The sequence below is a fragment of the Callospermophilus lateralis genome, chromosome 6 (assembly GCF_048772815.1).
Source record: "Callospermophilus lateralis isolate mCalLat2 chromosome 6, mCalLat2.hap1, whole genome shotgun sequence".
NCBI classification, from domain to species: domain Eukaryota; kingdom Metazoa; phylum Chordata; class Mammalia; order Rodentia; family Sciuridae; genus Callospermophilus; species Callospermophilus lateralis.
Window position 1 is genome coordinate 58,206,117 of NC_135310.1, and position 23,892 is coordinate 58,230,008.

The following is a 23,892-nucleotide window of genomic DNA, read 5'->3' on the forward strand; positions in this document are numbered from 1 at the left end:
GTAAAAGCAATTAGGGATCTGTGAAATGCCTCAGGAGAGCATTATTAGGGAGTTAGAAGGGAGAGTACACACATATTGGACAAGACCTCTAAGACATAACCTTTTGGAAGACAACTTTGATTGTAAATAGTCAAGCTTTAAGTTTAATCGTTTGGCAGTTACTGAACTTTATATACATCCTTTTGTGTTTTGTAAGATGTTGGATTGAAGGGAATTATCAAGGGGAAAGTCTAGATATTTCTTCAGGGGGGGCATTTGATGTGATATTCTTCTGCCTTGTGGATTAATCTCCTCCAGCTGCCATAACAAAGTACCACATCCTGGGTGACTTCAATAACAGAAATTTAATTTAACAGAAATTTAACACTTTGAGAGGTTGGGAGCCCAAGATGGAGGTGTTGGCAAGATTGAGTTCCTCTGAGGCCTCTCTCCTTACATATGGCCACCTTCTCACTGCTTCTTCACATGCTTGTCCCTCTTTGCCTCCCTCTGGGGTCCCTCCTTAGGACACAAGTCCTATTGGATTAGGGCCCATCCAGATGATTTTATTTAACCTTACTTATCTCGCAAAATTCCTTCAGCCTAGGGATTTTAGGGAGCCACAATTCAGTCCATAAACTTACTGCTCATGTTAGATAAAAAATAGCATCCTTTCTCCCCTGCATGTACTCTTTCTGCCAGTTTCTGGAATTGTTAAACCAGGAATGGGTTGCAAATAAGTGTGAGGACGTGCGGGGGACATCAGGAGGGAATGTGTGAACGTGCCTGCCATTGTAAGCATCTTTAGTCCAGTCATTTGATTCTTTTTCTTTTTCTGTTTGTCAGAAGATAAGAAATTAGATTGGGGTGGGAGAAGACATTTTTTAACTATTAACATTCTTTTCAGAAGTCTTGGTCATGTACTACTGTAAAAACCCAGGGGGAACTATCTTTTGGTTTTATTTGCATTAGGCTGAATTAGTCTGAAATTTTTGAAAGCTCCTATTGAACATGCCTAGACACCTGTAAATCTAAAAATATTAAGTTCATTAAAAGTAAACATTGCATTATGGAAAAAAAAAACAGTGGGGAGGTTACATTATAATATTTCCATCGAACTCTAAGACAAGGAACCAGCCTGTGAGTTCTAGCTCCTCCCCAGTCTAGGAATGCATAATATTTCTAGTCTTTGGTCTTGGAAGGGTCTTATTACCATTAGAAACCAAAGCTATTGACAAAAGAGAGACTAGAGCAGGTTGTTATGTGACACATGCTAGATCTGGGCTTGATTGCTGCATAGCTGGCTACCTGGTGACCCTTAATTGACCTACAGAAACGACATGATGGACTTTGCTTTTCAAAGGAAAGAGATTATGTCAGAACCTCTGATATACTAGTTCAATGATAGAGCACTTGCCTAGCATGCACAAGGCCCTGGGTTTAATCCCCAATATTTCAAAAAAATGGAATGAGACAGTGGATAGGACATATGCTATTTTTTATAAGTTTTCCTTCCTATATTATATACATTTTCTAAGGTATATACAGTAGCCTAGAAGAATATATATTATAGAAACAGATCATCCATGTTTTCTTGAAATGACAGGATTCCAGATGGCTTCTTTTAATTCACCTGAATTTTATAATTTTTTAATAAAGAGATTGATATACTTAGTAATAATTTAAAAGTTCTCTTTTGTTCAAAGATGGGAGAATTTTCAATTAGCTATTTTAGTCTCTCATTTGTTCCCTAGTATTTGACAGGATAGACATACATTTATTCAATGAATTTGCTCATCAATGCCATAGATTAGAATTTAATGAATTATCTATGTCAATGTCACAGATGAAAATGAGCTGGAAGGGATGATATTGGCATAGCTGTGGGAAACATTTTCTGTGTCACTAGGGTTACAGGGGCTATGAATTTAGCTTCCAGGTCATGGTTAGACTTCTTTTTCTTTTTTTGACACACAGCAGACAGAACCCAGGTCTCACATGTGCTAGGCAAGTGCTCTATCAACTGAGCTACACCCCCAGCCCCATATAGCTACACTTGCTAACATCTCTCAAAAGTAAGAAACTTCCTGAGAGTTTAAAGTTGATTGAATCTTATCAGCCAATATCTTTTATTTGAAATGCAATCGTTCTTATTTTCCTTCATTATGGGAACGGGAAATGGCATCAGTGAGAAGTGATATGGTATATTTTGGCCTTTTACGTCAAGAACTACTTAATAATTTTGCAGTCATTTTATCTATAATAAATGCTTCAGTGACTGAGGCTTACATTTCCTTTTCAGGCTAGCTAAATACTCTTCTCATCAAATAATAGCAAATGAAATTATTTATAAAATTGAAGCAATTATTTAACATTGTTTATAGAAAGTTATCAGGTTTTGCCTATTGACTTATTTCTCTTGTGTTTTTGAGAACCATGGGGGTTCTCCATAAAAAAGAACACTTCTGAAAATGTCAGGGCAGTATATATATAATTTTCAACCAGATATAACTTTTATAAAGGGAAGCTTTAATTCAATATTTAAAAACATTGTTTAAAAGGGAAAATAGCTTGAATTAAAATCAGAAAAAAATCTTAGACAATAAACTTACAAATTGTTCCTGAAAGCTTTACTTTAATTTCTATTTCATCCGAGTTCACGAAACTTCACCAATCTTATCTTGCAAAGGTATGCAAAAGTCTTTCTTGTAACCACATGATTAATTCTTTCACTTATTTTTTTTTCCTTCACAGGAAATGTATTAATTCCCCAAGTCCACTGAAAAAATAACAAAGCTAAACCTATATGTTCATTCTTTCTCTCTCTCTCTCTCTTTCCTTCCCTCCTTCCTTCCTTCCTTCCATCTTTTTTGGTGGGAGGCAGGGGATAGATTAAACCCAGGAGCACTATACTAGTAAAATACATCCCTAGTCCTCTTTATTTTTTATTTTGAGACCCAGTCTCACTAAGTTGCTGAGGATCTTGCTAATTTGCTGAGATTGGCCTTGAACTTGTGATCCTACTGCCTCATCTCAGGGTGGCTGGGATTACAGGCTAGTGCTACTGTGCCTGGCAATTTACAGGTTTTTTTTTTTTTTAATTTATATATGACAGTGGCATGCATTACAATTCTTATTAAACATATAGAGCACAATTTTTCATCTCTGGTTGTATACAAAGTATATTCACACAAATTCGTGTCTTTATATGTGTACTTTGGATAATAATGATCATCACATTCCACCATCATTTATAACCCCATGCCCCTCTCTTCCCTTCCAATCCCTCTTCCCTATCTAGAGTTCATCTATTCCTCCCATGCTCCCTCTCCCTGTCCCACTATAAATCAGCCTCCTTATATCAAAGAAAAACATTCGGCATTTGTTTTTTGGGGGGATTGGCTAAAATGGGCCAAGGACCTGAACAGACACTTCTCAGAAGATGATATACAATCAATCAACAAATATATGAAAAAAATGTTCATCATTACTAGCAATTAAAAATATGCAAATCAAAACCACTCTAAGATTTCATCTTGCTCCATTTAGCATGACAGCAATTATGCATACAAACAACAATAAGTGTTGGTGAAGATGTGGGGAAAAAGATATACTCATACACTACTGGTGGGACTGCAAATTGGTGCAGCCAACATGGAAAGTATTATGGAGATTTCTTGGAAAATTAGGAATGGAACTACCATTTGACCCAGCTATTCCTCTCCTCCGTCTATACCCAAAGGACTTAAAAACAGCACACTACAGGGACACAGCCACATCGATGTTTATAGCAGCACAATTCACAATAGCTAGACTGTGGAGCCAGCCAAGATGCCCTTCAATAGACGAATGGGTAAAAAAAATAAAAATGTGGCACATATACACAATGGAATATTACTCAGCAATAAAAGAGAAATAAAATCATTGCATTTGCAGGTAAATGGATGGAGTTAGAGAAGATAATTTATAGGTTTTTAATGCTGTTTTCTACTCTAGAACAATTTCTTTCTTTGGTGCTAAGCATATGCTCTACCATTGAGCTACATTTTTATCTACAAAAAATATTAATTAACTTCATAAAAATAGTTTTATTCCATTTAAATAAATAAGTGGGTTTATTCATGTGTCAAGTACTTCATACAAGTATTATAATGTGTGTGTGTGTGTGTGTGTGTGTGTGTGTGTGTGTGTGTTGCTGGTGATGGTAATAAGGTCAATTGAATCCAGGGTTTCACACATGCTAGGTGAGTGCTCTACATCTGAGCTACACCCCAGCCCCAAGTGTTATACTTTTAATTGAGATGCTGTAACAAAATACCAAAATACATTATATATACAAGGTAAATTTTCTGTTGTCACATGACGCTTTTAGAGAATGACAGAGTCTTTCCTCTGGAAGGAACAGAGTCTGAGTACAAACTAAATAGTCTCTATTCTATGTTCTTAGACTCGGCTACTTAAAATCCTCTTTATTGGTGACTTACTGGGTTTCTATCTTAAGATTCTGAGTAAATGCAGCAAGTCCTAGGTCATCTAGCTTCATTTTAAGCGGACTCCACTGTCCAGGACAAGCCAATGAGAAATGCCAATAACTCAGAAAAGTCTGGTAAGTTTAAACAATAATGCATGGAGGGGTTGAGAGGGCTGCCAAATGTCCTGCACAGAAATTCTGGTCAATTCTTATGAAGACAGCTATTATGCAGCTATTTTTACATGTCAACTGTAGTTACTGCTGTCTGCAGCTTTCATTTATGGGTTTTTAAATTTTTTAAAATAACTGCTTATCTTCAGAACAATTATATACAATGTTACGAAAGATACAAACTCCATTTCTAGCTGATTTCACCTGCATTGTGTTTAGTTCTTTGGTTAATGTATTCTTTCTAACACTAAACATTTGCCTATGCCAGTATTGGAGACAGTAATTAACATACTTTTAACAAATATAAATACAGATGTCGCCATGTAAGTTCTGGTTAGATGAACCAGTTAAACGATTATGTTTGCTATCTCTCCTTGAAGAAAGAACTCTTAGATGACAGTGAAAGATTTAAATAGGCATAAAATCACAAAAACAAAAGGAATGGGAGAAAAAAAATGAGGTAACATTAAAAAAACTGGAAGCTGGAAGCGCTTGCACTAAATGATTTGAGCAAGGTTTCTGAGACTTGGTGCTACTGGGGACATACACTTTTTTTTCCTATTCTTTTCTGCAGATGCATTATAGGATGGTTAGCAGCGTGCTTGCCTATACACTGAATGCCAGTAGCACCCCCTTCCCAGTTGTAACAATCAAAAATGTTCCCAGTTACTGTCAAATGTTCCCTGGGGAAAAACTGCCCCTGTTGGAGAACCTCTAATTTAGGGAGTAAGAAAAATCATAAAGTATCCCTAGGGAAAGTCCAGAAGTAAGCTTATGCTGGTGAAATAACCTCCTCAAAGCTCAGGAACTAGAGAAAAAATAAAATAAGGCAGAAAATAAGACCAGCTAAAACTCTGTAGAAGAGGCAGCTGAATATTCTGTATCCCCTCTGCTAGAGTATCCTTCTTTGGAGAGGCCGAGTTTTGGGGACTCCAGACTTGGAGGCACAGCTGAGGGTACAAGTTCCATACTGAACGTATTATATGAAAATTTAATATGCGAGTGAGATCCCAGCTCCTTGTTCCACTCAGCTCTAAAAACGTTGGTTCTCAGGTGCCTATTTTCCAGGCAGAAGACTGGAGCATTCTTCCGATTAAAACAAACAAACAAACAAACAAACAAAAACTGACCAAATCACATAAAAGAAAAAAGATTTATTGTTATTCAAATTAAGTAAATTGACTTGACCAGATGACCCTAAAACCCTAAAGTTCATGAATCATCTCTCCTTTCCTTCTCCAACATATCTTCTAATCAAAGGTTTTCAGGGCCTCACATAGAATGCAGACAGACAGCCAAAGAAGGCGAAGCATTGGGAGAAAGCCTCCAGTAAAAAAGGAAAAAAAACAAGGAAGAATAAATTTAGAGAAAACAGCCAGGCATGATAGCGCATGTTCCTATTCCCAGTGGCTCCTAGAGGCTAAGGCAGGAGAATGGCAAGTTCAAAGCCAGCCTTAGCAAAATCGAGGCACTAAGCAACTCAATGAGAATCTGTCTTTAAGTAAAATACAAAAATAGGGCTGGGGATAAGGCTCAGTGGTTGAGTGCCTCTGAGTTCAATCCCCAGTAGGAAAAAAAAAATTTTTTTAGAGGAAACCAAAATATTGTGGGAAGTTCATGAAAACTTCCAACAAGTTTCATGTAAAGTTGTCCTTTCCAGGGATCTGTTTTCTATATACCCTTCTCCCCTGGGTGGGACAGAGAAGCAGCCTCTTGTGTTGCAAAAGAAAACATCCTCAATGAAGGAGAAGGCCATGAAAAAGAACACAGGTGACAGATTGAATGGGTGTCCTCTGGCCAAATTGAGGACAATTTGAGCATAAAAATAAATGGCGAGAGTATGACATTGTAACTCTTGATTAAAATTGGAATCCATGAGTCCACAATGGCATAAACAAATCAGGCAAAGAGAAAGAGGTCATCAGTGGATACTATGTCCAGTGGGCAGAGGTTTGGTGAGGAACAGGTACCAGCAATATCTCAAGATGTTCTCCATAAAATACCAGTCACGTATAAAGAGAGAATTGTTGACTTTACAGTGGGAAGAAATTGGCAGACTCAAAGTAACAAGTGATAAAGGTTAATATTATCAAAATGGGATGGTTTGACATTATATTCATGATGTGATGCACTAAGAAAAGGCACAGCATATTGTTGTAGAATTCCCTGCAAAATCTATGGCTCTAGACTGGTGATGGGGAAACCTTGAATATGTAGGATGGTCAATCATTCTATGCAGTGAAAAGCGTGTACTCTGAAGATATTAGAGGCAGGGAAAGACCGCAGAAACAATGACCTATCAATGCAATGTATGATTCCAAATAGGAGTCCTAAATCTTATAAGAAAAAGAAGCGTTGTTTGAGCAGTTGGTAAAGTTTAAACGGGATCTGGCAAAGATACCACCATTAGTACAGCTGTTACAATCAGAGCTACTTCTTGGCTGAGTTTTTGTTTTTCTTGTTTTTGTTTGTTTTGTTTTGTTTTGTTGTGCTAGGAATCAAACAGTGTGGGATATGTCAGTTTCAACTATCAGAGACCAGAAAAAGCTATGGATGGGTCTGCAGAGTCAAGGGACTCACGGTCACAAAGGCCAGAACTCCATTCCTTATTGAACTCCATTGCTCTGAGTCCAAGACGAGGCAGAACAGCATGGCAGCAGAAGGGTGTGGTGAGGGAGCACTGCTTCATTCATGGTGGCCAGGAAGTAGAGAAAGAGAGGGAGGGAGGGGGCTGCAGGGAAGATGAACCTTTCCAGGCCATGCCCACAGTGACCACCTCCTTCAGCCATGCCCCACCTGCTTACAGTTACCACCCAGTCAGTCCATTCAAACTAGGGAGGACTGATTAGGTTACAGCTATCCCAATCCCATCATTTCACCTCTGAACCTTTGAAGGACACTGTATATCCAACCATAATAACAACTCTCCGCAGGTCAAGCCGTTGCCTGTCGCTCACACTCTACCACTCATTACAATAATTGTATCCATCTGGCTTCTGATGGTTAGGTACTAACCTGGACTCTGTTTAGAGTAAGAGAAAGTGCAGATGGGGTGGGAGTGGGTAGGAGCTATCCTATGATCTTCATTACTATCAGGAGCCCAGTTGTGTAAAGACAGAACTTCATCCCTGGTCTACAGAGGGAAGTTGTCACAGAATTCTTAGAGCCGCTCTTGCCAACTCGTTCCCTATTACTCTGGTCGATAATGTTTACTCTGGTGTCCCCCCATTCCTGCATAGAGATGTCAACTGGCTCTTGAATGGTCTATCCACTTTGACCTGCCTGCTTCTCTGAGCTTTGCTGTGTGTCTTTTGCCATCTGCCAAGACAATTCTCAGAGTGGACCATTGCTTTTCCCTGGCTTCTTGGAGCCATCCTAACAACACGTTTGCACCATCTCCTGTGGACCCTTATCACTCACTGAATAAATTCAATAAATAAACATTTCCAATAAACATTATCATTGAAAGTAATGCTTTGCCTGCCTTCATCCAACGCCCTCAGAAATCCTGTGCCATGTGTTTTCTCCTGGCTCCTGCCAGTATCTGCTGCTGCAATTCCTTGTCCCTTTCCTCTCCAGTTAAGTATGTTGTGACTTCACCTAGGGATTGGCCTAGAGGCGGGGATAGGAGGTTGGGACAGATCTGAGGGGCCACATGTTTTGTAGGGGTATGGCCCCTGCATTGTCTTTCAGAAGAGGAGAGTACTGGCCCAAACTTCAGCAAGGATGTAGTGCTGGCTCAATTCAGCAGGCGCCTCAACCCAGATGCCACCATCTTATCATCAGCCTCTTATTCTTTGTCAACAGGGCCATGACCTGGGCATAGCAAACTTGCCTAATTTGAGAGATTACCCATTTTTGGAGCTACCCTCATGATAAGTTCTGAGTCTGGTTCTCAGTTTTCTCTGTATCTCTGCTACTGGAGAAAAGAGATTTATTCTGTGTAACCAAAAAGGCCCTCTGGCTTTAACATTTAGCTTTGAAAGTCAATTAATCACTCTTTGTCTTTAATTATCATTTTCCAAAATATCAGTTGAGCATAGTCACTTTTATTATCCTTGTCGTTATTAATTCCTCCACATTACTCTGCACCTTTTATGATACCCCAATTAGAGCATTTACTATCACCAAAGCAGGTTTAACATTTGTGTTGATGCCTTATGCTCTCCCCCAACCTCCATCAGTGACATCTTCATTGCTGACAAGATGGCATGGGACACAGCTCCAAATCCCATCTTACCATTGCATTCTCAGACCATTGCTGGTACCAGATTTTCATAGGTCGGATTCCTCAGCAAGAAAGATACGGGCACGCAGGAGATTGACTAGGGAATACTCTGGGCGTCAGGACTCATAGTAGAAAAGGAAAGGCAAGGAAGCAGGATTGGGTAGAGAGAGAATTGGCTGATTACACAGGGAGCTCAATAACTGGGCTCCCTCCAGAATTGTCCCCCACTGCAGCAAGGGTCTCCTCAGCTCCCTGTGTCCTACAGTCATTGATTGATGGCCGCTCTGGGAAGGGGTCTTGACCATCTCTGAAATTCCCAAGCAGGCAGATGATGGAGGACCGCCTTCCAACAGCACTTCAGTGGCTGTGGGACTAGTCACTCAGGAGGGACCTGGTGGCTCATCCCAGTATCCACCATAGCATACGTGTAGTAACAGGAACACTCAATTTGATCTAACCAGAATGCATGCTGTGATTGGGAAAAGAAATGTGTGTGTGTGTGTGTGTGTGTGTGTGTGTGTGTATGAGGTCCAAGAGTATAAAAATGAAAATCTTCTTTTTACAAGATTAGTTCTCCAAAGTGGTTCCAAAAAGAAATGAAAATAAAAATCTACTATGAAACAAGCTGTATAAATGTAATTTACTCAGGCATTCCTGTCTTCCTTTATGAACAACCCCACTTTTTCTACCCACCAAGAAAATGTTATATTTCTAAAATAGTTTTTTCCAATTAGATTTTAATAGCAAAGAAAAGCATTTTGCACTGAGTTTTTACATTTTTGTCTTTCTGGACAGAAGCTAAACTATCAATCCAGTGCTAGACCCCTGACAACCTTAGTGTCAGTGAAGATGAAAAGTATTCACTAGTTGTCTCTTTATTTTTTTAATTTAATTAACTTTTCTTTTTCCAAATGTGCAATCAGTTTGACCTGTTTGTGCACCTCCACCAGCAGCTGGGCACCTTCACCCTGATGTTTTCAGTGTAAATTACTTGAGCTTTGTGCTTCCAAACCAGTTTGATGAGTCCTTTAGTAAGAAGCTGCTGAGGGCTGCAGTGGGGACTGTGACACTTCTGTCTCTCCAGACGACAGCTGGGATTAAAAGCTTATATTTGGAGTTTCCTTATAGCACTGGTCAGAAGTAGCTTTGTGGGTGAGTCACACAGATCCTTCTTGATGAGCCTGTTGTGAACTTGGTCTTTGGTCTTCTTTGGGGCCTTGGCCCAGATTTGTTCATTGAGTCTTTTTCTTGTCTTACTGTCCTGAGTTGTTTCCTGATCCTTCTTGAGTGGGACTGTGAATCTTGGAGGGCAGTTTTGACCACTGCAGCCTTGCTAAGATGTTGGGCAAAAAGCGGTTACCTCTTTTTTTAATATTTATTTATTTATTTTAGTTTTAGGTGGACACAATATCTTCGTTTTATTTTCATGTGGTGCTGAGGATCGAATCCAGTGCCTCACGCATGCTAGGCAAGCACTCTACCACCGAGCCACAACCACAGGCTCTTTTAAAATAAGGAATGATAATAGCCAGTTTAAAACTGTTGGATATCTTTCAAATTCTGTTCACATCTTCAGTTCTCATAGTAATTCGACAGTGTCAATAAAGCAGACATTATCCCATTTGGTGGATAAGGAAACTGAGGTTCAAAGGGGCTGTGCTTCAGAGGTAAGATCTGTATATAAATACTGGACAATGAATTCAATTAACAACAGAGTTCCTTTGTGTTTCAGTTAGTTGTCTAGAATCTTAAAACAACTGCTGATAAAAATAAATCATTTATGGTAAATTGCATTAACAGGGAAGGTATTTACCCAAGTGTTTTCTAGAGTACTTTTTGTTAGAAAATAAACTTGTTCTAGAATAATTTCATCTGGTTTCAAGAACTTTGTGTTAAACAGTTATTCTGCCTTTTAAAAGAGTTAAATTGTTGGGCTGGAGTTGAAGCTCAGTGGTACAGCACTTGCCTAGCACGTGTGAGGCACTGGGTTTTATTCTCAGCACCATGTAAAAATATATAAAATGAAGATCCATTGACAATGAAATATTAAAAAAATTAAATTGTCAAACAGTGAATGGTGGAATTAGACAATTCCACTTCTATTGGTAAATGCTATATGACTTTTGCTGGAGATTGTTTGGTATAAGTTTAGAACCTTTAAAGCAAAACAGAAGTGGTGAGGAAGATGAAGGAGGTGCCTGGGGCTCAGCAAGATCTTAGCAATGGTAGTCGCAGAAAGCACCATCTACCCATGTTCCTCAGTATCCACGGGGGACAGGTGTCAGGATCCCCCAAAATCATGCTCAAGTCCCTCCTACAAAATGGCATGGTATTTGCACATAGCCTATGTACATGCTCCTGTAAACTTTATCTCTATAATACCTAAAACGATGTAAATGCTATGCAAAATAGTTATGCTGTATTGTTTAGGGAATAAGAAGAAAGAAGTCTATACACGTTCACTACAGACACATTCTTTTTTCCAAATATTTTTGATCTGTGATTGATTTAAACCATGCTTGATTGAATCTGGAACTCATGGATCCCAAAAGCGGATGGTATACTAAATTCAGGGGAGAGCACTGGGAACAGTTGAGATCCACTCTGAGAAGCACTCCTCTATGGAGCTTTCTCTGAACTCATTCAGCAATTTGTCATTTCACCCATTTTCATTTTTGCACTATAGGCTATTTTGGCCCTTTGCTTTTGCTATAAAACAAAGAACCCATTTTTGTTTGCTTTCTTTTTTGTCTTCTTTAAATAATATAAAATTACACCTGAGCAAGCACTAAGTGCATTAATGTCAGATCTCCATTACTTGCTGAACACTTATTAAGTAGACTGCCAAATTCTAGCCTTCCAGACAAGTTTATTGCACTGAAGCCTGAAATCACTGCTCATAGGCTTTTAGCAGCTTATATAAAAAACTTAATGAACTTGGGGCAGGGGTAAAAATAAGATAAGGAAGATATATAATTTAAAAAAAAATAAGTTTCAGGGTTTGGTTTTTAAAATAAACTATTTGACTTGTTTTTAAAATAGTTAATTCATATATATTGTGTAAATTCAGTGGCACAAAAAGTGATCACTGAAAATCAAGTTTGCTTCCATGACATTATGATATATACTCTTTGGTTTTTGACCATGGTTCCCGGCTTATGGCTCCCTCCCCAAGACAACTGTGGGAACTAGAATTTCCCTTCCTCAAGGCAGGTCATAGAAACTCTTTCCCCCAAGTAGTCTTGGAGCTCGCCATAAAGAAATTCTCTCATCTATCCTTGTCCAATGGTCCATCAGAAGAGAAACCACAGGGGTCCTGCCCCATGCCCTAGAGGAAAGGATGCTGCTGCCCAGAGGGACAATCTGAATAGACAGGCTTGCTGAGTCCCCACCCCCAGAATTCTCAGCAGTCATTCCTATACAATGAAGTCTCCATAAGAACCCCAAACTAGAGGGTTCAGAGATTTCTGGACAGCTCAGCACTTGGAGGGTCCAGGAGGGAGGAGTGCCAAACCCCTGCCCCCATTCTCTGCCTTATATAACTAAGCACTCAACTTGTAGGATTGGACTTGGTCTCTAGTGTCAGAACTGACTTGAAATGGAGGACACTCAGCTCGAGTCTGCTGCTGCTGAATTAATGGCTTGTTTGCTACGTGGGGAAAACACCCATACATAATGCCTCAGAAGTCTTTGTATTGTGGTGTGAGAGTAGAAGAAAAATAATACATGGTTTTCCCCAACACATCTTCTCACTATGCCCCAGAGCTACCAGTTTTCCTCTATAGAGGAAACAAATTCCTTGTATTTCCCTTTCCAGAGAAATCTTCTGCCCAAGCCTGCACATAGATTCTACACAAATGTCAGCTTGCTACATCTACTTTTCTTCAATCCATATCAAAACATAATACAGCTACAAAATTTCTTTCCCAATGGCTAAATTGTATTAAATGGAAGGGATATGCCATAATGCACTAAATTATTAAAGTGCACTTAGTTTGTTTTTAATCTTTGTTACGAGCAATGCTGTAACATCCAGTCTTGTGCCCCACAATGATATTTAGGGCAATGACAATCAAATATATGACAATAATCCCATAGTTATGTTGTCTAGTAATGTCACAACTATCTCTCACAACATCTCTGTTATTGACATGTAGATTTCTCTTATGTTTTAACCTTTGCTACACTGGAACTTATTTTGGAGTAAGCAATGAGGTAGGGATCCAAAAAACTTTTTTACATGGCTACCAAGTTAGTAACAGAATAATTCATCTTTTACCACTGATTTGAAAGGCCTCTGTTACAACCAAAATTTTGGGGAGTTGGAGTAAACTTCTGAAATTTTTATTGCTTTATTTATGTCTGCTGTGGAAATATTTTAATTATTATTGTCTTATAACATGTTTTAATATATTTTAGGGTATTTTCCCCTTATTATAATTATGATTTTTTGGAATTTTCCTGACTTTTACTATTTTTTTCATATGGCCTGTGCAAAATTGATTTAGATTACCTATTTCCCCTCAAATTTCAAGTGTTCATCAAGGATTTGAAATGTGGCTAATGTTGCTAATGAACCAAATATTAAATTTTATTTATTTTAATTTATTTAAATAGCTAGATGTGGCTAATGTCTACTGTGTTAACAAGGTAACCCTAATAGGTTCTTGTTTGCATACGTATTGATTTCTGAACATGAATTTTGTAAGCAGCCAATTACTCAAGTTTTCTATTAATTGTAACCCTTTTTAGTTAATTCTCTTGGCTCTTTCAGGCACAGGCACACGATTATATAATCAGAAAGTGACAACTTAACCTCTTTCCTTCCAATGAACATAACTGTGTGTGTGTGTACGTGCGCACGCACACACTGGGGATTGAGTCCAGGACCTTGCACAAGTTTGGAAAGTGCTCTACCAATGAGCTACACCACTGGACCTTTTAAAAATTTTATTTTGGGACAGGGCCTTTCTGCATGGCTCAGGCTGGCCTTGAACATGTGATCCTCCTGCCTCAGTCTCCAGAGTAGTCGGGATTATAGGCATGCACCACCAGCTCAGTCCCAATTAAAACAACTTCTTTTTATTTATTGGTATCTTTTAGTCTGATTGAAACAGTGGTACATTAACAACTTCATGAGATTAATTAAATCATTCAACAAACATTAATTGCCTTTTAAATTTTAAGGGATTTGAAAGAGACAAAATAACTAAAAACTTTTTGTTGCCTTGAAGAATTTGTATGTAGTGTGGTAGATAGGATCATCTCAAAAGAAAATGTAACAAAAGCCAGGCACAGTGATGCAGGCCTATAATCCCCCTCTACTCAAGTGACTGAGGCAGGAGGATCATAAGTTCAAGACCAACTTGGCAATTTAGCAAAACCCTGTTCTCAAATAAAATAATAGAGTTCAGTGGTAGAGCACTTGGCTAGCATGGGTTCAATCACTAGTACTACAAAAAAGAAAGTGAAAAAAAAAATAGAGAGGTGTAATAGAGTGCAATAAAACCCATGACAGATATATGTAAGGTTAAGGTTCTTTGGGGAAGCAATGGCATAAGAGAGAAGAGTTCCTAAGTGGTGTGTGTGTGTGTGTGTGTGTGTGTGCGTGCGTGCGTGCAAAGGTGGAAGAAGAGGCAAGGATTTTGGACAAAGGAGATGACAACTGATCTATATGTAAATATATTAGTATTTTTCTTTTTGCTTAGTCTTTATATGTGGTATAGACATTTGATAAAATATTTATACAAGATTGATCAAATATATTTTAAAATAATATTTATGCTTGGAAACACCTTACCACTGAGGCTCTCATAAAAATAGTACATGAGGGGGCTGGGGATGTGACTCAAGCGGTAGCGCACTCGCCTGGCATGCGTGGGGCGCTGGGTTCCATCCTCAGCACCACATAAAAAGTTTAAAAAAAGATGTTGTGTCCACTGAAAACTAAAAGATAAATATTAAAAAAAATAGCACATGATAAAAATAAAAGAGATATTTTAACTAATATTTCAAGTTACCTGTTTATAAGGATGGCAGTTAATTTAGCTGGTAGGTTAATTTCAAAGTTAATTTTATAGCAGTCTTAACTTTTCACTAGTAATTATTTCACACTGGAAGTTCATTATGCCTCAAAACGTATGATCTTTTCTCAGTAAAAGTGCCTTCACACCAGGAGGCTTTATGTTTCATACAGAGTTGAAGGGATGAACTTAAATTTCCTTTGAAATACTTAGCTCTATTGTTTCTTCTAGAAGAAAAAATTCTAATTAATCATCTAGCAAAACAAAAAGCCAGTGTGCATTGAAACTCTTTGACACATGATGCTAAACCTCTCTTTTTCTAATATCATCTGGGTCATGATCACGAAGGCTCTAGTGTTATAAAAACTCTAGGTTAAGATGTCAGTTTGCCAAGTGATTTACCAAATTATATACATACCTATTTTTAAAATATTAATTGCTTATAAACCATGTACCAATGGGCTAAGGCCTCGGTGTTCAGTGTATTTGGAAGATGGATATATCACAATTGTTAGGGGTTGTAAATGTCCACCAAATAGAAGGCCATGGACTGGATTGAAAATGGTATGATTCTGTCATATCTGTCAAATTTATCAAATGAAGCCCACACATTTTCTTTATTTACTTTTTTTTTCAGTGCTGGGAATCAAATCCAGGGTCTTGGCACAGAGGACAAGCATTCCACCACAGAGTTATATCCCAAGTTCTCACATTTCTTTACAGTGATCTTTCTAGCTGGGTTGAATGTTGTTATTGTTTTCCCTGTCTGTAAGTTAAGGATTTTTTTTCTTTTCTTTGTGGTGCTGGGGATGGAATCCTGGATCTTATATATCCTAGGCAAGCACTTTGCCACTGAGTTACACATCCAGCCTCTTTCTCTGTAAATTGTGGATTTTCAATGGAACTAAATAAAATGCTTTATGTTTTTTTACAGAAATATTAATTTTTCAGGAATTTCTGAACACTAGAGTACTTCTGAAGCACTCAGCTTCTACATAGGACTTATGCTAACATGTAACTGGAGTTGTGTCTGTGAGACGGGTGAGGATGCCAATGGATCTCACTTCCAGGCCCAATTTCTTCTTCTTCTACCTGTAACTCTTCCTTGATTTCTCCCTCAAGAAAGCAGACCAGTGGTAGAGCACTTGCCTGGCATGTATAAGGCCCTGAAAAACAAACAAATAATAAACAAAAACAAAAGAAGAAAGACTAGCAAACAAAGAGACATAGGAAGGATGGTATTGGTGTGTTGGTCAGGATAGGCACTATGTTATGCTTTATCAATATTCTCTCCCAAATTTCAGTGGTTTAAAACAAAAGCTTTTAATTGTTTTATTTCTTGGATGCTAGCTATCCATTGGATTGACAGAGAAGCTCTGTGAACTTGGGCTAATGAGCAGCCACCATTTTGAACATTGTTGAAGACAAGAAAATTCTAAGGCATCAACCCAGACTCTTAACTCACAACACATGGGCTGGAACGAGGCCCAAGATCCCACCTTACCACTGAGGCTCTGAAAGTGGAGAGAACTCAAACTATCTGATAAAGGAAACCAATGATTACTATGATTGTATTGAAAATGCGGAAAGAGCAGTTTGGGCAAGAGCAGAGGTGACCTCAGCACAAATGGAACAATGAGAATGAGAAGAGAGCACAGTGTCGGCTGGTCTGAGCTATTCACACTTCCCCCTTCACCTCTTTTCCAATTCAATTCGATTTTATCAACATTTACTAAAAGCTTCAGAGTACAAAATACCTGCTTATGTAAAGATAGAAGAAGCAAAACTGTGGATATCACCTTTCTTTTGGATGTTACACTCAGGCTACTTTGGGGTTACCTTAAGAAAAACCAACATAGATGGAACAGTGGCCTCCAAATCAAACTTAAGTAGGAATAAGCATTTGGATTATAAAAATAGTGTGGATAAGTATTGGGTTGATTGGTACTTGAAAAGTTAGATTCCTTCCTCATATCATTTACTAGCATATACTACAGATACATTTGGCATATGCCATGAAAGGCAAGAGCCACAAAAGCAAAAATGGATCAATGAACTTCTTCCAAAGAAAAAAACTCTACCAGATTTTAAGAAAAATCTTTATCTCACAGAGCGAGAATAATTGCAAACCATATATCTGATAGGGGATTTATATTTGAAACACACACACAACACCCACATTCCTCAACTTAAGATGGGTTTACATCCTGATTAAAGTCATTGTAAATTGGAAATATTGTTACATGGAAACCTAACTTACTGAACATCATAGTTAGCCACACAGTCCTTAAATCATGAGCCTGCTTTCTCTTTCATCCTCTTGTTTTTTGTGGTGCTCAGGATAGAATCTACGTGCTCTACCACTAAACTACATCCTAGCCCAACTGGTTTGCTTTCTTGAATGGATGGTAAAGAAAGAGTTTCAGGTAGCATGAAGAAATTGGGCCTGGAAGTGAATTCACATCTTTCTCTTCACACACCCTTCTCATAAGCATAATTTCAACTACATGTTAGGGGAAGCCTACCACTTGTATAGAAGTTAAGCTTTCCAGACAGAAACACTCCAATGTTTGCATGGTGGAGTGGGAGCTGCAGCTCACTGCCACTGCCCACACTGCCCAGAATTGAGAGAGAGGAAGAGGGACGGGGACAGGGACAGGGGGAGCAGGGGAGAGGGGGAGAGTGAGAGAGCACAAGCTCAAGAGCATAGTTCCTATCTCTAGCTCCAGGAAAGTTCAAAATTAAAAAAATATTCAAAATCAAAATTTGGTCTATCATCTATTGAATGCATATCATCTTCACAGCATCATAACGTTGAAAATCATTAAGAGGAATTATCCTAAGTTGGGAGCCATCTGTATTTAAAAACCTCTTAAATGCAACAGTAAAAAGACGACCCAATTTTAAAATGAGCAAAGGAATCTCTGAAGAATATAAATGTCTGGTAAGCACATGAAAAGATACTCAACTTCATTAGTCATTAGAGAAAAGCAAATCAAAACCACAGTGAGGTGCTACTCATACCCCCTGGGAGGGTAGAATCATAAAGCCAGACAACAAAAAGTGTTGGCAAGGATGTCAACAAACTGGGAGTTTCATATATTATTGGTGGGAATGTATGATGCTACAAAGCTTGGCAATTCTTCAGGAAAACTAAATATATGGCCCAAAGGATATAGCTCAATAATAGGGTACTTGCATAAGGCTCTGAGTGCCATCCCCAGCACAGAAAAAAAAAAAAAGAATAAAAGATACAGAGTTACCATGTGATCCAGCAATTCCACACCTAAGTACCTATCCAAGAAAATGAAAATGTGTTCACAGAACACTTGTATACACATGTCTGTAGTGTTAGCAGCAAAGCCAGAGAACCTGCCTGATTCCAGCTGGCTGGATTCAGTTGCCTACCTGCATAAAAAAACAAGCAAATGATGTAAAAGGAAAAATGAATTTAATGCAGTTTGGACAAAACTTGGGAGAAGATAATCAGTCTCCACTGGTCTTAAAAAAGTGGTTATAATTCATAAAAACAAAAGCTGGGAAATATACACATGTAGACTTAGCTAAGCTGTGTAACCAGAGAAGAGGTCACAGTTCCTGTTTTTCAACCCTTGCTGCCACCATCTATACTTGGCGGGCAAGTTTTTTTTTTTTTTTTTTTTTTTATCTCCCATTGAGAAAATAACAACTAGTAAATTGTGGGAGCAAACAACTTGGGACTTTTAATTTCATTGGGGCACTGTTACAACAGAAGCATACTTTTAAAAAAATATTTACTTTTTAGTTTTAGGTGAACACAATATCTTTATTTAATTTTTATGTGGTGCTGTGGATCGAACTTAGTGCCTCATGCATGTGAGGCAAGCACTCCACCACTGAGCCACAACCCCAGCCGAGCAGCATTATTTTTAATGATAAAAGCTTGGAAACAATCTAAATGCCAATCAACTGATGATGAATAAACCCAGTGTAATATATATCCACATTGGAATATTACTCAGCCATAAAAAATGAGAAATTGATATATGGCAAAATGTGGATGAACCTGGAACAAATTGTGCTACGCAAAATAAGCCAGGCACAGAAAGTCACATGCTGGATGATTCCATTTATATAAAATTTCTGGAATAGGCAAATCCATAGACACAGAAAGTACATCAGAGGTTGCCAGGAACCGGGAGGAGAGGGGCATGGGGTGTGACTGTTGATGTGTATGGATCTTCTTTGTGGGTTAAGGGAAAAGTTCTGGAATCTAGTGGTGACGGTTGGACAACTGCTAAGTCTGACACCAGTTTTATCAATAAAATACATATAACTACATCCATTTATGCACACTGTTAAACAACACAGGAAGGTCTTTGGCATGGGTTCCTTCTGTACCCAGAGCTGCTAAATAAGCATGTAAGAACTTAACTCAGAAACAATTCTTACAATAAACCTGATTTTAAAAAAGACCCTCAGCCAATTGCAGGCAACCAGTCAGCTAGTTCTGTATCTAGGGATCTCCCTTCAGAACATACTCCAATAAGGTAGAAGCTTCACCATACCAAGCCCTCATAAGGCAGAAGCCTCACTGGAGGCCATCAGGTAGGTGATTTCCCTGACTTTGCTTCTGGGTTCAGCCTATGGAAACCTAATGCTCTGCTGCAGGGTGGAGCCCTCCGGACCTCTTCTGGTTCCAAGTGCTGCTTGATTCATGAACTGTTCTTTTCTTAAATAAATTCGGTCAAATTTATTTTGTCTAACTAACAAGTGATTTTTATCTTTTCTCTCTCTAATCTTTCAGAACATGCCTTTGTAATTAGTAAAAGAAAACCCTGATAAAACAATTTAGATCAAATTCAAAAGCTGAAATCTTGCAATTCCCTAATCATCTTTTAATGATATACAAAGTTATATATAGAATAAGCAAAACTAAATTGTGCTGGGAAAAATTTCTGGAAGAGGTGGTTTCCTCTGGAGGGACAAGGGAAGAGATTAATAGGAGAGGGCATCGGGAAATCTGCTGGGGTGACAGAATTGATAGGGCTTTGGGTTACCAGATGAGTGCATCTGCCAAAACTCAGGGAATGTACGTTTAAGATTTGTGCACTTTACTGTATATCAATTTCACATAAAAACCCATAAACTTATTGAATTCAAGTTAATAATAGGAATGCCATACTAGTTAGAAAAGTGTACTTTGAGGTACATATTTAAATAATAAAGTAGGTTAATGGATGAATAGAGGTACAGTTACATGATAAAGCAAATATTTTAAAATGTTAATAGTAGAATACAAGTGGTGGGTGTGTGGGTGTTCACCGCATTATATGTGAAACTTTTGAATAAAACATTGGGGAGAAAGAAACCCATATAAAGACTTCATTATCTACTCCTTGATTCCCCAAACACCATCTTACTTAATTGCCTATTCTCCCTATTGGCATTTCCATTGGTTATAGAATTCATCTTCAGCACCTACAAATTATTCTTGCTTTCTTTCCCTTTTTATTAACAGTAACATCATTCATCAAGTTGTGAACATTTCCCAGGATAAAAATCATTCTTTACTCCCTTCTTTCTCCTGTATCTTCCAATCCAATTAAGCTCTATTTTTTTCTGATTTTCACTTTTAGTATCTCGTTTCTTTTACCATTAGCACTATCTAAATTCTGCACCAATTACCTGCATTCTAGTGGCTGTTTCCATGGAGAAATAAAGTAGCATCCTAAGAAAATAATTTGCACATAATTTTAAAAGACGTAGATTTTTTACATGCTTGCCTTTAGAATGGTTCTGATACTGTATTAGAATTAGAATATCGGGGATTCTTGGTAAGTCTTCAAATTCTGAATTCTAGCCTTACTTCTTTTTAGTTTGTATGCTAATGACTTGAAACCAGTTTTGGATAATTTAGATGTGTGAACTTATCACACAAAGCAGAATGGTAAGTATTATGTATGATTAGCTTCTATAGTCGGTCCTGCTAAGTGAACTTGCTAACATTGTCAGTTATCGTTTTGGTGAGTAGGTAACCTGCAGGCCCATCTTGCAACTAATTTATCTAGGAATCCACACAAAGGAGTGAAATTGCTTACAATTAGATGTCCCCTGGGTACTTCATTAACTTCTTTTCCTTGATGGATACACAAGTGGGCCGTTGGAAATATCTACCATACAATTTTCCCTTATTAAAATAATTACAGCTGAGATACAGTATTTGGGAGCCTTAATTATCTGACTGCATGTTGGAATGAAACTGATTTTTATGAGGAATAACTTGGCTCTGTCAAAAACATTTTCCTGTCAGGCACAGTTGCACACACCTGTAATCTCAGTGACTCAGGAGGCTGACGCAGGAGGATCTTAAGTTCGAGTCCATCCTGAGCAACTTACTGAGACTATGTCTGAAAAGAAAATTAAAGGGCTAGCGTGGTAGACACCCCTGGCTTCAAACCCCATTACAAAAAAAAAAAAAAAAGTTCCCCACAGAAATATGGTGTGGCGATTTTTGAAGACACTTCCTTTTATCTTTTTGCAAAAACTTCCTATTTTCTTTTTGCAGCACTGGGGGTTAAACCCTTGCTCAAGCCAGGCAAACGCTCTACTGCTTGAGCCCAGCAGGGTCTATGTTCTTAAAGGAGCCAGTCAATCCCACGCTTCATTTGTCAGAGTCCAAGTGCTGTTGAAGACCTCCAGATTGGTAGCCTATTTTTTAAATCAAAAGTTCATGGAAAATACTTAAAAAAAAAAAAAAAGTGCAGTCCTGCAGTTCTTTCAGATATTTTAAACTTTATCTTCAAAGGAAGCCAAATCACTGGGGAGTTTGGTCTCTAGAAAAGCATTTAGTAAATTACAGGAGTATCATATGCCATTAGTTTACCATAAGATCTCTATAAGAAAATGAGTTAAATTCATGATTGCATGCACTGATGTATAGCTTCAAGTTATTGACTGCCTGTTTTGTCCGGGATCATGCCAGGTACTTTGAGAGCACCATTTAAATTTAATCTTACTCCATGGAAGAGATGTTACCTTTATTTTACAGATGAAGATACTAAAGCTAAGTTACACAGCTCACAAATGGCAGTAATCGGATTCAAACTCAGGTTTGTCTGATTTTTAAATCTAGTGAGTTTACCCCAGTAGAAATGCCCCATTTTATCACACTACAGCCTTAGCATCTGCATAGGTACCTTCACAAGTGTTTTTGCTTTTCATCTTTGTCCTGGTTTTATAACCAAGAAGTATAAATTTCTTCCTCGCCTTTACTATTGCTTTGCTTCACTGATTTCCTCCAACTGTTCACTTTTATACCTTCATAATAACATTTTTAAGAAACTTCCTAAAATCCTTGTGGATTTATATCCCATGGAAGTATAAAGAAAAGTAAATTTTAAAAGCCCCTATAAAATGCTGTAGTAATTACTTTTACCTAATGTTGGCTGGATTTTTCTTATATTATTTGCTTTTATCAAAATTTCAGTTTCTGTTCTAGTGTACATGCTGCTTCAGTTATGAACAGAGGAAGGCCTTCTTTATTAAACTGCTTCTGATGTTTCTGAACACAGTGAATAAACTGTACCCAGGCTTACTCAACATGCATTCCGCTTGGTATGAACAATTATATCTGAAGAAAAGAAAGGAGGTTAGAGTAATTAATAAATAAATGTTTATAATAAAAGCTAGTTTTAAGATTGTATTATTTGTCACTGGGTGCAGGGGGGCACACCTGTAATCCCAGAAACTATGGAGGCTGAGGCCCACCTTGGCAATTAAGCTAGACCCTGTCTCAAAATTAAAAATAAAATAAAAAGGCTGGAGATCTAGTTCAGTGGTAGAGGACCCCTGAGTTTAATCACCAGTAAAAAGAAAAAAAAAAAAAAAAAGTATTTTACTCCCTGCTTCAAATGTGACAGAATGTGACAAAGCTTGCTGAGTCTACTGATTGAAAAACTGGAACCAACCCTCTTCTTTTCACTGTCCTTCAGGTTATTCTAAAATTCTGAAGATACTTGCTTATGTCAGAAGTTATAATTTATTTCCTAATAGAAACCTTTTTTTTTTTTTTTTAAAGAAACTCTTCTTCTGTACTATCCTACCTTTTTCTAGATGGCCCAAGCTCATTGTCATAACAAAGGATGTGATGTCAAATAGGCATTCAAAGGGAACATTCCACCTCCTGGTTTCAAGTGATCTTCTTGGTAACAGTTCGCCTGGCTTGACAGGGAACACTGGTTTTCTCATTTGCTCCTCTGACTCTGTGTGGTATCAGAATGCCAAGTTCTGTGACTGCACCACATTTTTTTTACCCTGGCATAACTTTTTCTCTTTTCTGTTTGTCTGCTTCATTTGGTCTTATTAACAATATTCATCTTACACTTGAAGCCACCTTTACCTTCCAGAAGCACTCTGTTGCTGACAATTTCAGGGGTTAATTAGGTGAAGCACAGAATTTTTGTCACTTGAATTTCCAGTAACTTAGCAAAATGAGGTCTATTAGATTTAGGGTCAAGATGGAGGAGAGACACAAATTAGGTATTTTTCATACTAGTTTGATAATATTACATGTGAACAGTAAATGTTGCACTTCCCTGTTTACAGATTCAAATCATCAGCTCAAGTTGAGATATGGGAACAACAGTAAATATTCTTTGAAGAATTTTCATTTCAAATTATATATACATTAAAAATAGATTGGGACAAAGATTATTTGTTTGCATTTTACATCATATTAACTCCTTCAACTAGATGGCTTCCTCAGTGTTTCAGGTGGACTGGCTCTAGGATCACCAGATTCCAAAACCCACAGATCTCAAGTCCCTTATATAAAATGTCCAAGATGCTTATAATCGACACAAACCACCCTACGTATATTAAACCATCTCTAGATTATATGTCCTGTCTAATACAGTACCTACCTGTCACTTTATTTGCATGGATTCAGTGAAGTACTCCATGCAAGCCAAAGCTTTCAAGTTCAGCTTTTTGAAACTTTCTAAAATTCTTTTTTTCTGAGTATTTTTGACCCATGGTTA